The sequence below is a fragment of the Natrix helvetica genome (genome assembly GCF_964273705.1).
Source record: "Natrix helvetica genome assembly, chromosome: Z".
Classification (NCBI taxonomy): Eukaryota; Metazoa; Chordata; class Lepidosauria; order Squamata; family Natricidae; genus Natrix; species Natrix helvetica.
In genome coordinates, this window is record NC_138554.1 from 9,128,233 (window position 1) to 9,143,244 (window position 15,012).

Sequence of the window (15,012 nt, forward strand, 5' to 3'; positions counted from 1 at the left end):
CTTTCCCTATATCCCCCCCCCCCCCCGCCATTCCTTCCAATATCCCATCTTCTTCGGTCCGACTCTTCCAGCCGGGTTCGACCCCGCTGCAAGGATGCCCCGCCGGGGAACCTGAAGGCGGGAGATGCCGGGCTCCCTCTGGGCCGCTGGGGAGGGCCACGCAAAGGTGGGTTCGCCCACGTTGGCGGGATGCAAAGGCCTTGGAGGCCTTGGGGGTGGGGGAAGGCCTGGGGCGCAGGATGGGGGTGGGGGGAAAGAGAGAGGGACTCCAGGGCCCATGTGTCTGTGGAGGGGAGCTGTGCTGCCCTTGCAGGTGGGCATCCGTCAGGGGCGGCCCGGAACCTCCTTGCACACCCCAACCCGGGAGGGTGGACTTCATTCAAAAATGGGGAGGAGGGGGACGAGAGAGAAGCAGGCCGGACTGAGGCTCCCGTCGTAAGCCTCTTTCCAAGCTACTGCCTGGTTGTGGGGGTCTGGCTTTGGTGCCTCACAGAAGGGGTGCTTCACCTAGGGGGGGGGGAGACGTAGCCCTTAACCCGCCCGCTTTCCCGACCGAAAATTTCTGCCTGTGTCATGGTTTGAGTAGGGTGTTCCCCTCCCCCGGACGAAAAGGGCAGGATATATACCTATACCTCTCTATATCTATCTGTCTATTTATCTATCTGTCTCTCTGTCTCTGTCTCTGTCTCTGTCTCTCTCTCTCTCTCTCTCTCTCTCTCTCTCTCTCTATCTATCTATCTATCTATCTATACCTATTTATATCTATCTATCTATCTATATCTATCTATCTATCTATCATCATCTATCTATCTATCTATATCTATATCTATCTAGCTATCTATCTGTATATCTATCTGTTTATATCTATATCTATCTATCTGTATTTGTATCTATATCTCTATCTGTATTTATATATATATATATATATATATATATATATATATATATATATATATATATATATATATATATATATATATATATCTGTTTATATCTATCTATCTATCTATCTATCTATCTATCTATCTATCTATCTATCTATCTATTCATCTATCTATCTATCTTCATATCTATCTGTTTATACCTATATATATATCTATCTGTATTTATATCTATCTGTTTATATCTATCTATCTATCTATCTATCTATCTATCTATCTGTATTCATATCTATCTATTTATACCTATATCTATATCTATCTGTATTTATATCTATCTGTTTATATCTATCTGTTTATATCTATCTGTATTTATATCTATCTGTTTATCTATCTATCTGTATTCATATCTGTTTATATCTATATCTATCTGTTTATATCTATATCTATCTATCTGTTTATATCTATATCTATCTGTATTTATATCTATCTGTTTATATCTATCATCTATCTGTATTTATATCTATCTGTTTATATCTATATGTATCTATCTATCTGTATTTATATCTATCTGTCTGTATCTATATCTATCGACCTATTGATCTGTCTGTATTTATATCTATCTGTTTATATATCTATCTATATGATGATGATGAGGGTTATGGTTGGTGGCCCAGCCAGTCAGATATTCAGACTGGGGTTGGTGGGTTGTTGTTGTTTTTTGTCTGCCTGTGAAGTCCTTTCCAAGGACCTGGGGTAATACTATTATTATAGTATTAATATTACTATTAATATTATTTAATTTGATTCATAATCTGGGACTAGTAAAGGCTTAACAGTTGAAACCCTAACCAAGGACCTAAGAGCTGTTAGGGTAGCATCTTAGTATTATTAGTATTAATCTTCAATTCAGTCTGGGGCTGGTAAAAGCTGAACAGTTCCAGTCCTAACCAAGGACCTAAGAGCTATTAAGGTAGCATCATCTTGAGTATTATTAGTATCAGTATCTTTCGTATTATTAATCTTCAGTTCAATTCACAGTCTGGGACTGGTAAAAACTTCCAGTTCCAGTCATAAACAAGCTCCTAAGAGCTGTTAAGGTAGGTTCTATTATTAGTATTCATATTATTAATTTTCAATTCACTGTCTGGGACTGATAAAAACAGTTCAAATCCTAACCAAAGACCTAAGAGCTGTTAAGGTAGCGTCTGAGTATATAGGCCAGTGGTTCTCAACCTTCCCCGTGCCGCGACCCTTTAATACAGTTCCTCATGTGGTGACCCCCAACCATAAAATTGGTGTCTCGGTTCCTAAGACCATCAAAAATATGTGTTTTCCAATGGCCTTAGGCGACCCCTGTGAAAGGGTCATTCGACCCCCAAAGGGCTCCCGACCCACAGGTTGAGAACCACTGATATAGACAGCTTCAAGTAGGTTGGGGCTTTTTGCAACATCAGAATATTCAGGTGTTAAGAAGTTCAAAATTTCCATGTATCTAAGCAGCCCTTTTGGGTATTGCTCCAAGGGCTCCTATTACTATTGGTAACAACCCTTGATTTATTCCTCCATAATAGCTCAAGTTTAATTTGCAAATTATTATTTTTTCTAGCTGTTTCTCCTCAATTCGTGCATCATTTGGTATTGCAATATCTATGAACCAGACTTTTTCTTTTCTTTTCTTTTCTTTTCCACAGTAGTGATATCTGGTAAAAACCGTTCAGGTAGGTCCTAACCAAGGACCTAAGAGCTGTTCAGGTAACGTCTGAAGTATATAGGCAATTCCTAGTAGGGTGATGTTTTTTTTTGCAAAGTCAGAATATTCAGATCTAATAAGTTCAAAATTATTATTCATCATTGCACAGGTAGCCAGATGTTATCACCCTCCTGCAACTGCATTTGTTTTAGTTTCTACCCCTCCCAAGGGGGCACAGTGCCCTCTTCTCTCTCAATTTGCCATTCACACCAGACAAGGTCACAATATAGAATCTTTTCCTGTTTCACCTAGGCTGGGTGGGGGAGGGGGGAGAGAAACCCCCATCATTTACTCTGGTTTGGCTGAAAACTGGAACTTCTGACTGGAAAATTGCAGCTGGAATACATGGCATTCACATTTTCACAGATCACAATATGACCTTAAGCTGCTCTGGTGTGTTTTTTTATAAAGTTTTTATTTTATTTTAATATAGACAACCCATCTTCCATTAAACAGCGTGTCATCTGGATACAAATATTTTGTGCAATAGCGATTAAAATTTGCAATCCTACTCATTATTCTATTCCTAGCTTAATACCAACATCTTAAATGTCTAATACTGTAACAATCCTCTTCTTGATTTATTTTTGTTAATTATGTTTATTGGTACACATACACACATACATACATACATACATGCATACATATACACATACATACATATACATATACATACATATATGCATATATATATATATATATATATATATATATATATATATATATATATATATATATATGCATATATACACATACATACATATACACACATATAACACAAATACATACATCCATATATATATGTATGTATGTATGTTGTGTTTGTGCTGATAAATAAAGGGAGACTAGTATAGATCTATTTCAAGCTATTTAGCTCTCATCAGCTAGCCATACCCTTACTGGGTAATACCAGGGGTTGTAACACAAATACATATACATACATACATACATACATACATACATACATACATACATCACAACTATTTTTACTTCTAATTCTTTTATTCTCTAACCGTCGATACAAATGATTCCCATATAATATAATCATCAGTTTGTTCTTTCTCTTTAATTGCCAGACTTCAACTGTTCATTTCTTCACATTCTAGTATTTTCCTAATCCAATTCTCCTCTGTAGGAATCCTTTCGCTTTTCCAGTTTTGTGCAAATGCAATCCCAGCTGCTGTTATAGCATGGATAATCAAATATATATTTTCTTTATTATAAATTTCTGGTAAAATCCCCAACAGGAATATTTCTGGTTTTAAGTCAATATGTTGTTGTATCATCTTTTCCAACCACGAGTGTATTTTGCTCTGTTTTGAGATTGGGGCGGGGAGGGGGGAAAGAGATGGGATTACAAACACAGGTCATTTTTCTGTAATTCTGCTTCAATTAAGGAGATTGGTGGAGAAAAGAGGTGTGACTTGTAGTTTTTCAAAAGGGTGTCGTCAAAATATGGAAACACATGATGGAGAACCTGTGGCACGCATGAGCCCTCTGCAAGCACGTCAGCTGTCGTTGCAACCCAGTTCCACTGCGCATGCGCGCATGCCTCCCGCTGGCCAGCTGTCTTTCAGATCTCTGTCACGCATGCGCGAGGGAGAGGGGTGCATGTGTGTGGGGGCATTCGCATTGCATTTTGGGGGTTCCCGCGCATGCCCTCCCCACACCCCATTTTGGAATGGGGTGTGGGGCGCCGCGCAAGGCCTCCCCGCACTTCATTTTGGGAAAGCCTCCTGCACCAACCTGGAAGCAAATGTATGTGCATGCGCGGGTGGGGGGACATGGGGCGCATGCACGGGTGGGGCGCACACATTGCATTTTGCGGTTATGCACGCACTTTGGGCACTCGGCACCAATAACGTTAGCCATCACTGCTCTTATGCCTACTGGTGTGGTGCTCTGGTTAGCAGGTTAGACTGCAATTCCCACACCGCCTCAACCAGGGCAGGTTGCGGAAAGCCAACTTTGACCCTAGTGTGAAATTTCCAAAAGGGACTCCCTCCAAAAGCTGAAAGTGTTACAGGCACAGTCATTTTCTCCATAGTGAGGGGGAGGAGTGTCCAGACTGGGTTAACTTTGTCCTCTCATTGATTGGACTGAGTCAGATAAGCTCTTTGGGAACACCCCCTGGCCACCAGGTACTACCAAGTTATCGACTCAGTCCACTCACTGAACGGTTTTTTAAAAAAAAAGTCAAAGAAAAAGGTTTGGACCCGCGGATTTTGCCTCCCAGTACCGCGCTATAGCCTCTGATCACCAGCAAGGACTGCCACAAGCCCCCTGGGGCGGCACGCTGCCCTGGCCACTGAGTGAGACCGGAGTCACTCAGTGAGGACCGTTGCCGGGCAAAGCCCTGATTGTTCATCTCTTCTTTTCTTCTTCTGCAGAAAGCAGCTGCAAATCGATGCTTTTTACATGGAAGTAAACTCCGTTAGACTCAGTGTGAATTTACCGTCGGGTAAGTGTAGCTTGACCGCTGAACGGCAGAAAAGTTGTTTTGTGAGGTTGCTGTCAAAAGAGGTGGGTTTGAAAACGTTTGCGCTTATGTGTTTTAAGCCCGAAACGGAAAACCCGCGTTATTGGAGAAAATCGAAAAGAATGAATATGCGACCCAGGACAAGCGCAACTCGTTAGAAATGCGCTCTTTAAATGAGCATGAAAGGAGGGAGGAGTTTTGGAAGTTGAGAATGTATCGTTTCATTGTCTTTTTCCGCCTTTCTGATAATACAGTGGCACAGCAGTGCTATGCATTTGAAAGCAAAGTGGGTTTGCTCTAAGTGGGTTATAGGTCTGAAATATTTTTGACCTGTATTGGTGTCCCTGTATGTTACCGAATGCTCCAACGCTGGAAGTTTTTAGGAAGAGACTGGTCAGCCATTAGTCTGAAATGGCATAGGGTCTCCGGCTTGAGCAGGGGTTGGACTAGAAGGCCTCCAAGGTCCCTTCCAGCCCTCTTCTGAATTATATGAAAAGGATAGCTTTTCCACTATCCTCTCCTCAGTCTTTATTTCTCCATAACCATTACAGTCTGCTTTTTCCTGTTACATTGTAGAGAGGTAGTAGTCTAAACAGTGAAATAATAATATGAAAACACCGCATTTGCATACGGGTGGACTCTGTCATGACAGCTAAAGATCCATTTTTAATAAAATGAGGAAGGCCTGTATTTGTATCTTAGCCCTATAATTTAAAGAAGGGGAAACAAGGTGATTAGGGGGGGACGTTGGAAAAGGAATTTGGAGAGGGCTTGGTGAACCACAACCAAATACTGTATCTCTTCCCCTTCCAGAAGGGAAGGTCCTTAGTATTTCATGATTGACTGGTCCATTTTCTTGGTGTAAAAAATAATAATAATAATACTGCTATTAAAGCAGTTGGATCTGGACTGCTCTGTGAATGGGATTGCTGACGGCACGGACTCTTGTCTTGGTGGGGCGGGGAAGGATGGAGGTCCTCTGGAATCTCTCTTGGCTGGGTTTTAAATACTCTCTCCTTATCCAGTTGCCTTCCAGATGTGGTGCACTACACCTCCCATAACACCACAGTCATGATAGTTGGGGATGAACCAACTATGGGACTTCGGGGGAATGTCCGTTTGAGGAAGACAGTACCGTCCGTTTCCTTGACCATCTCTCCCATACCCAAGCCAAACAACCTCCCAGAAGCGTAGATTAATACCCTGTTTCCCCGAAAATAAGACCTCCCCGGATAATAACACTTTTGCGTCCATGCGCTAATATAAGCCCTTCCCTGAAAATAAGCCCCTCCCTGAAAATATTTAAATGCACGCACAGCCGATGCCCGCCATTTCCTGGGGACAGAAGTGGGGCGAACATGCCCCATGCACCTGCCATCCACGAGGAACGGCCTGGCGGAGGCCGCTCCCGCGAACCCTAGCTACCCTGCCCCTTCTCTTAGTGGCGGCCGCAAAAAGAGCGGCAGGCCCAGCGAGAGCGAGCCAGAAACAGACAGAGTTTCCAGCCTTCCCTGGATCAGCTGATCCGTGGCCCGTGGTTAAGGGACCTCCTGCACCTAAAAAAATAATAAGACCTCTATGAGAATAAAAGGCCAAGCGCTTATTTCGGAAGGAGTGGGGGATGTCAAAAGAAAATAAGACCCTGCCTTATTTTCAGGAAATACAGTATATTTGTTTGTTTGTTTTTGTTTTTATTGGATTTATATGCCGCCCTTCTCCCAAAGGACTCAGGGCGGCGTACAACATTTAAAAGCACACATCCCAAAAGTTAAAAAGAAATTAAATACATATTCCCCCCCCCCCCCCAAAAAAAACCCAAATTTATAAGACAATGCATTTAACAATGAGTTAAAATTAACAGGCCAGGCCAGCTTGCTGGAAAAGCCAACTTTTTAGGGCGCGTCGGAAGGACCAGAGGTCGGGGATTATGCGAAGCTCCGGGGGCAGCTCATTCCAGAGGGAAGGCGCTCCCACAGAGAAGGCTCTCCCCCTGGGGGTCACCAGCCGACACTGTCTGGCCGACGGCACCCTGAGAAGGCCAACTCTGTGGGATCGTACTGAACGGTGGGAGGCTACTGGTGGCAGTAGGTGGTCTCACAGGTACCCTGGGCCTAAGCCATGGAGCGCTTTAAAGGTCATAATTAATACCTTGAATCGCACCCGGAAAACAACCGGCAACCAGTGCAGGCCGCCTAAAAGGGGTGTGACATGGGAGCACCTAGGTACCCCCATGACAACCCGCGCGGCCGCATTCACCAGTATACCAATGGAGAATGGGGATTTTTGCTGTTTCTTTCCCAAATCTGGTCAGAGCTTGTGTATTTAGAAAGGCTAACAGTAAACCGTGAGCAGCAGCAAACAGAAGGAGGGTTAGGGGAAAAAAGGACCGGGTTGTTATCAATAATTGAAATAAGGAAACACAACTCTGGTAAGTAGGTTGCTAGCAAACTTTTTTGTTTGCTCCTTCCTGGAGGGACTGCCAAGTATGGAGATCTCTCCCCCTCCTCCGCCCTTTTCTGTCTTCACCTTGGGAACCCAAAACCTGTGGCAAGACAGACTTTTCCTCCACGTAGCTCCCGGCAGGAAGGGCAGACAAATCTAGGAATGTCAGCTGGTTACGGAGGACTGGCTTACCCACACTCCGGGTCTCGTGTTCGGAGGGTCTCGGAGAGATCTTGTAAGTCCTGTGATCTGAAAAGAGCTGGATGCTGGACCTATCCGACCTCCCCATTGTGAGCGCACAGACCTTTTAGATCTGTCCCATCTGAATCGCCAGGATCCCAATTCTACCTGCTGAAGAGGCGGTTGGCCAAACCGTAAGGCGTTTCTGTTGTCTGGGAGCCATGTTATACCTCCTTCACATAGAGGACCGTGATGGCGAACCTAGGGCATTGCATGCCACAGACGGCTGTGCGGGCACGCCAGCCATCGCCCCAGCACGGCTCCATCGTGCATGCGTGGGAGCCTCCTACCAGCCAGCTTGTTTTCGGGTCTCTGTTGGGCATGCGTGGGGGGGGGGCAGTGCGCACTCACATTGCATTTTGGGGCCCCGTACGGCACCCTGGTGCCCCAGTTTGGCTTCCAGGTTGGCACAGGAGGTCTTCCAGGCCCAAACCGGGACATTGGGGGGGGGGGTTACTCGCAGCCCTCCATGACCCATTTTGGCTTCCAGGTTATACAATACAATACAATACAATAGTGGAGTTGGAAGGGACCTTGGAGGTCTTCTAGTCCAACCCCCTGCCTAGGCAGGAAACCCTATACCGTTTCAGACAAATGGCTATCCAACATCTTCTTAAAGACTTCCAGTGTTGGGGCATTCACAACTTCTGGAGGCAACTTCTGTTCCACTGATTCATTGTTCTAACTGTCAGGAAGTTTCTCCTCAGTTCTAAGTTGCTTCTCTCCTTGATTAGTTTCCACCCATTGCTTCTTGTTCTACCCTCAGGTGCCTTGGAGAATGATTTGACTCCCTCTTCTTTGGGGCAACCCCTGAGATATTGGAACACTGCTATCATGTCTCCCCTGGTCCTTTTTTCTCTTAAGCTAAACATACCCAGTTCCTGCAACTGTTCTTCATATGTTTTAGTCTCCCGTCCCCTAATCCTCTTTGTTGCTCTTCTCTGCACTCTTTCTAGAGTCTCCACATCTTTTCTACATCGTGGCCACCAGAACTGAATGCAGTATTCCAAGTGTGGCCTTACCAAGGCATTATAAAGTGGTATTAACACTTCACGTGATCTTGATTCTATCCCTCTGTTGATGCAGCCTAGGACTGTGTTGGCTTTTTTGGCAGCTGCTGCACACGGCTGGCTCATATTTAAATGGTTGTCCACTAGGACTCCAAGATCCCTTTCACAGTTACTACTACTGAGCAAGGTATCGCCTATACCAGTGATGGCGAACCTATGGCATGCGTGCCACAGGTGGCACGCGGAGCCATTTGTCAGGGCACGCGAGGCGCTGCCCTGTCAGCTGCCCAGCGCGCATGCGCGCTGGCCAGCTGAGTTCCCCCTTTTTAAAAGCCATTTTTCGCCCTCCCCAGGCTCCAGAGGCTTTATAGGAGGCTTGGGAAGGGCAAAAACAGCCTCCCCCTCCCCCAGAAGCCCTCCGGAGGCGTCAGGGAAGCCTCCGGACAGTCCCTGAAGCCTTCGGAGCATTCAAAACGATCCTCCGAGCAAATAGGAAGTGACTTCTATAGGAAGGCTCCTATAAAGCCTCTGGAGCCTGGGGAGGGCGAAAAAAGCATGTAAAAATGGGAGGGGGAGTGCCTGTAGTGCGCGCATGCGCCCTGGGGGTCGCGCATTGCATTATGGGTGTGGCACGCCCGCACACAACCCCCCTGCGCTCCCCCCACTTATGGCACGCGAGCCAAAAAAGGTTCGCCATCGCTGGCCTATACTGTACCTGTGCATTCCATTTTTGTTGCCTAAATCTAGAACCTTACTAGGTTGGTGCAAGAGGCCTTTCAGGCTCAAAATGAGGTGGGGGGGAATCCATGACCCTGGCCGCCGCACCCCATTTTGGGCCTGGAAAGCCGCCTGCACCCACCTGGAAGCCAAAAATAGGCGAGGGGGATCAGGCGCATACACGGGGGGCGGAGGGGGCACTTGCATTGCATTTTGGGGTTTCGTGCTTGCTTGCTTTGGGCACTCACTACTCAAAAGATTCACCATCACTGATACAGGAAGTGAAAGGCTATTCTCTTCGTTTGCCAGTAGGGAACTGGTTATTTTTTTTAAAAAAATCAGCTTTTGCAAATAAACCACTTACATTCGCTGTTAACTTCGAATGGTGAGACTGCCCTCCTAAGCTTCTGACTCTCCTTTAAGCCCTCCGAGAATTAGCCTCCATGCATTGTTTTTCAGTCGGATTATAGGGAAGGGCTTTTGACACAGGATTGTCGGTAGTGTGTAGTTTGGCCAGGTGTCCGCGATTAAAGTCCTCTTTCTCTTTTTCCTTGCAATTTTTAGCAAAGCGGCTGAGAAAATTGTGCAGGGGGGAAAAAAAAACCATCATCTCTCTTGGGATATATGTATGTATGTATGTATGTATGTATGTATGTATATGTGTGTGTGTTACAACCCCTGGTATGCCCAAATATGGGAGGAAGCTCACTACTCCCTCTTTCTGTCCTTCGGCTCATCACAGAAGACCATGCAGGGAGAAAACCATATTTTTATTTTTAATGTTGCCTTTTTATATTTGTGTTGTATTTGTACTGATAAATAAAAAAAGGGAGACTAGTATAGATCTATTTCAAGCTAATTAGCTCTCATCAGCTAGCCATACCCTTATGGTTCAAATCCCAGTAAGGGTATGGCTAGCTGATGAGAGCTAATTAGCTTGGAATAGATCTATACTAGTCTCCCTTTATTTATTTATCAGTACAAATACTATATGTATATACACACATACATACACACACACACACACACACACACACACACACACATATTTCAAGCAAAACGGCATCAGGTGTGAGAGTCACAGTGTTGGATGGCAATTTAGAATGGTTAATCAGGAGAGTGGCTTGGCCTCCTGAAGTTGTGGGCGGTTCCATCGCGGGAGGATTTGAAGAAGAGATTGGACAACCATCTGTATGAAATGGTATATCGGACAGGGCAGAGGTAGTATTCAGCCGGTTCGGATCGGTTCGCCCGAAGACCGGTAGTGGAAATCGCGGGCGGGCTTGCGCACCCGCCCTGGCTTTATGCCATCCTATTTGGGCACGTTTTTGGGACCGGGCGCTTGCGCGGAAGGTGCACGCGCAAGCCAAGCACGTGAGCGGAAGGGCAGAGGCGTGCACGGAAGGGGCGCGCGCATGGCAAACCAGTGGGAGCAAAATCTGAAACCCACCACTGGGATTTCATTGAGGGCCACATCAGGGTTGTGTTTGACTTTTGGGGGCCATGGCGAGCTCGACGTCACTCGTGTTGGGGGCGTCTTTGGCGGCCTCTGCTAGCGAAAACAGGCTCCTGAGCTCTGTTTTCGGCTGCGACGGCCTCCTGCAACCCTCTGCCAGTGAAAATGGAGTTGGGAGTCCTGCCTGCGTCCCCCATGAGCTCCATTTTTGGCTGCAATGGCCTCCTGCAACCGTTTCCCAGCGGAAATGGAGCTCGGGAGGGCCGCACGCAGCCCTCCCAAGCTCCATTTTTGCTGGCAGAGGCACTGCGGGCCAGTCCTTCACTGTTTCCAGGGCAGCTGCGCGGGCCAGATCTAATCACCCTGCGGGCCGCGGGCCTTGAGTTTGACACCTGTGTGGTGTAAGGTCTCCTGCTTGAAGAGGGAGTTGGATTAGAATACCTCCAAGGTCCTCTCCAACTCTTGTTATTCCATTAATTGTTTGGAGCACGGTAGGTTTTCCAAATTGGCAGCTTTTTGGTTTTATAGGAAAAAAGCTGGAATTGGTCATCAGGAGTCCATAATGTTGTCTTTTCATCAAACCTTCCATAAGAAAGAAGGAAACGTGGCTGAAGAATCGGAGCTGAACACAAAGTGTAGCAAGAATAAGTTAGCGTAAGTCCCATATATGCTGACACTACAGTTCCCAGAATTCCCTAGCCAGCAGGAATTGCTAAGAATTCTGGGTGATGCAGTCCCACTTCATACCTGCGGAAGTGACTGGAACTCATGGCTCTAGAGGTTAAAGATGAGTACGGGTAGTCCTCGACTTACGACCGCAAGGGAGCCCAACATTTCTGTTGCCAAGCGAGACGTTTGTGAGATGAATAATTTTGCCCGCATTTTATGACCTCTCTTGCCACCGTGGTTAAGTGGGTCACTGCAGTGGTTAATAACACGGTTGTTAAGTGAATCTGGCTTCTTCGTCGACTTTGCTTGTCAGAAGGTCGTAAAAGGGGGATCACAGGACCCGTCGTAAATAGGAGTCCATTAGCCAAGTGTCTGCATTTCGATCATGTGACTGCGGGGAAGCTGCAGCAGTCGTAAGTGTGAAAAACGGGTCGTAAATCCCTTTTCTCCGGACGGTTGTAACTTTGAACGGTCACTAAACGAAACCGTTGTAAGTCGAGGACTTACCTGTGTTTGATGCCTTGCTGACCGGTGTGGCCATGAGAACCTCACAACCTGTAGGTACGTTCAGTGGAAAATAAAAAAGAGACATTTTCATGATTTGTAGAAAAATATGGTGCATTAAATAGTTGAAAGGCCAATTCGGTAATCTGTGTGCTGTATCTACCCTTCACATGGCAATCCTCGGCCTATTTTTTTGTCTCTTCCTCCTTGGTTGCATAGTGACCAAAGAGAAAGAAAGTATGATTTCTCACACAATCTTCCTTCTCTGCCAGAACATTTGAGAGAACAATTTCAAAACAATAACACCAACATGGGCTCTGTGTTCTTTGCATTTTTCCCACGGGCCTGGGGGCTGAAAAGTGTGTTCTTCACAAGCTTATAAATGGCGGTGGTGGGAGAAATAGAATAGAAATAAAATAACCGAGTTGGAAAGGACCTTGGAGGTCTTCTAGTCCAACCCCCTGCTTAGGTAGGAAACCCTATACCAGTGATGGCGAACCGAAGCCATTTGTCAGGGCACGCGAGGCGCTGCCCTGTCACCTGGCCAGCGCGCATGGATTTTATATGGATAAAAAAGGAGTTCACCCTTTTTTAAAGCCATTTTTTACCCTCCCCAGGCTCCAGAGGCTTTATAGGAGCCTGGGGAGGGCGAAAAGAGCCTTCCCCGGCCCCCAGAGGCGCTCCGGGGGCTTCATGAGCTTCCCTGAAGCCTCCAGAGCGAAAAAAACCCGGCCCTACGGGCAAACCGGAAGTTCAGGAACGGATTTCCTGTTTGTTCGGAGGGTCGTTTTGACTGCTCCGGAGGCTTCAGGGAAGCCTCCTGAAGGTCCCTGAAGCCTCCGGAGGGCTTCCGGGGGGGGGGCAGGGGAGGCTGTTTTCGTCCTCCCCATGCTCCTATAAAGCCTCTGGAGCCTGGGGAGGGCAAAAAAAGCATGGAAAAATGTGTGGGGTCTCGCCTGTATTGCGCGCATGCACACTGGGATGGTCGCGCATTGCATTATGGGTGTGGCATGCCTGCACACGACCCCCCTGCGCTGCCCCCACTTGTGGCACGTGTGCCGAAAAAGGTTCGCCATCGCTGCCCTATACCGTTTCAGACAAATGGCTATCCAACATCTTCTTAAAGACTTCCAGTGTTGGGGAATTCACAACTTCAGCAAACTGCAGCTCGGGAGCCACGTGTGGCTCTTTCCTCCCTCTGCTGCGGCTCCCTCTCCTGTCAGCGCCACAATTTTGAGAGGAGCTTCCAGTGGGGGAGGGGAGGAAGAGAAGCACAGTGCGCCAGGAGAAGACTCTATGGCCAGGGGAGGGTTTTCCAGTTTATTTTATTTATTTATTTATTATTAGATTTATAGACTGCCCCCTCTCCCCGAAGGGACTCCACCAGTCTCCACCATTGATAGGGCTTTCGTTTATGATAGGGAGAGGAAAAAGTATGCCGTGCTAGGAGGAGACTCTATGGTAGGAGGAACTGAACTTCCGGTCATCTCTAGAATTGAACAGGGGGCTTCCGGTTAGGACCTTTGTGACTCCCGGTGTTTTCTTTTCTGTGGGAAACAGGTGCAAATGGCTCTTTGAGTATTTTAAGTTTGCCGACCCCTGCCCTATACCCTAGATGGAGAACCCGTGTCACTCTCTGCGGGCATGTCAGCCGTCGCCCCAGCCCACCTCCACGGCGTGTGCATGCGTGGCTCCCGCCGGCCAGCTGGTCTTTGGGTCTCTGCCACGCATGCGTGGGGGGTAAGGGTGCATGAGCAGGGTGCGTTCACATTGGCTTTTTGCGGGTTCCCCTGCATGCGTATCCCCACCCGCACCCCGTTTTGGAATGGGGCCTCCCCACAGACGTCGTTTGGGGCCTGGAAAGCCTCCTGCACCAACCTGGAAGCCAGAAATGGGCAAGAGGGACACGGGGCACATGTGCAGGCGATGTGCGTCCCTATACGAGGGGACACGGAGTGCATGCACAAGGGATGCTCGCATTGCATTTTGGGTTACCTACACACTTTGGGCACTCGGCACCAAAAATGTTAGCAGTTACTACTGCCCTATACTGTTTCAGACAAATGGTTGTCGAATCTCTTCTTAAAATCATCCAGTGTTGGAGCATTTGCAATTTCTAAAGGCAGGTTGTTCCATTGGTTAATTGTTCTCACTGTCAGAAATTTCTCCTCAGTTCTAGGTTGCTTCTCTCCTTGATTAGTTTTCACCCATTGCTTCTTGTTCTACCCTCAGGTGCCTTGGAAAATAGTTTGACTCCCTCTTCTTTGGGGCAACCCCTGAGATATTGGAAGACTGCTATCGTGTCTCCCCTAGTCCTTCTTTCTATTAAACTAGACATACCCAGTTCCTGCAACCGTTCTTCCTATGCTTTAGCCTCCAGTCCCCTCATCATCTTTGTTGCTCTTCTCTGCACTCTTTCTAGAGTCTCCACATCTTTTTCTCCATCCTGGCAAGCAAAACTGGATGCGGTATTCCAAGTGTGGCCTTACCAAGGCATTATAAAGTGGTACTTATACCCTGTTTCCCAGTGGCGGGTTTCAAATTTTTTTAGAACCTCTTCTGTAGGTGTGGCCTATTTTGTGGGAGTGGCTTGCCAGCCATGTGTCTGGTTGGGCGTGGCCAACTTGTAAAGTGTGGTGAAACTCAGTTAACAACGCTCTTGCTTAGGAACAAAAATGTTGGCTCAGGAACTCTGGCATTTGAAACACGCAAGTCTTAAAGCTGTCAAGTTACAAGACCCTTGCACTCCTAACCCTTTAGAAAAATAAACCCCAGGGGTGTTCAAACTTGACAGATTTAAGACTTGTGGACTTCAACTCCCAGAATTCCTCCTCCAGTCATGTTGGCTCAGGAACTCTGGCATT

At 46.7% G+C, this 15,012-nt stretch overlaps 1 protein-coding gene across 10 annotated transcripts in view; it reads left to right on the forward strand.

Annotated features, from left to right (window-relative positions):
* LOC309382118 (chromodomain-helicase-DNA-binding protein 8-like) overlaps nt 1–15,012 on the forward strand; it is a 146,450-nt gene that overhangs the window by 571 nt on the left and 130,867 nt on the right. For 7 of the 10 annotated variants that reach the window (XM_081933611.1, XM_081933610.1, XM_081933616.1 and 4 more), the window contains exon 2: nt 5,022–5,092. The exons of 1 other annotated variant lie outside the window; for it this stretch is intronic. The gene's annotated coding sequence lies outside the window, so the exon portion shown is untranslated. Of the gene's footprint in view, nt 1–78; nt 167–5,021; nt 5,093–15,012 lie in introns of those variants that run through there. 2 more of the 10 variants (XM_081933612.1, XM_081933614.1) reach the window with 2 other exon arrangements.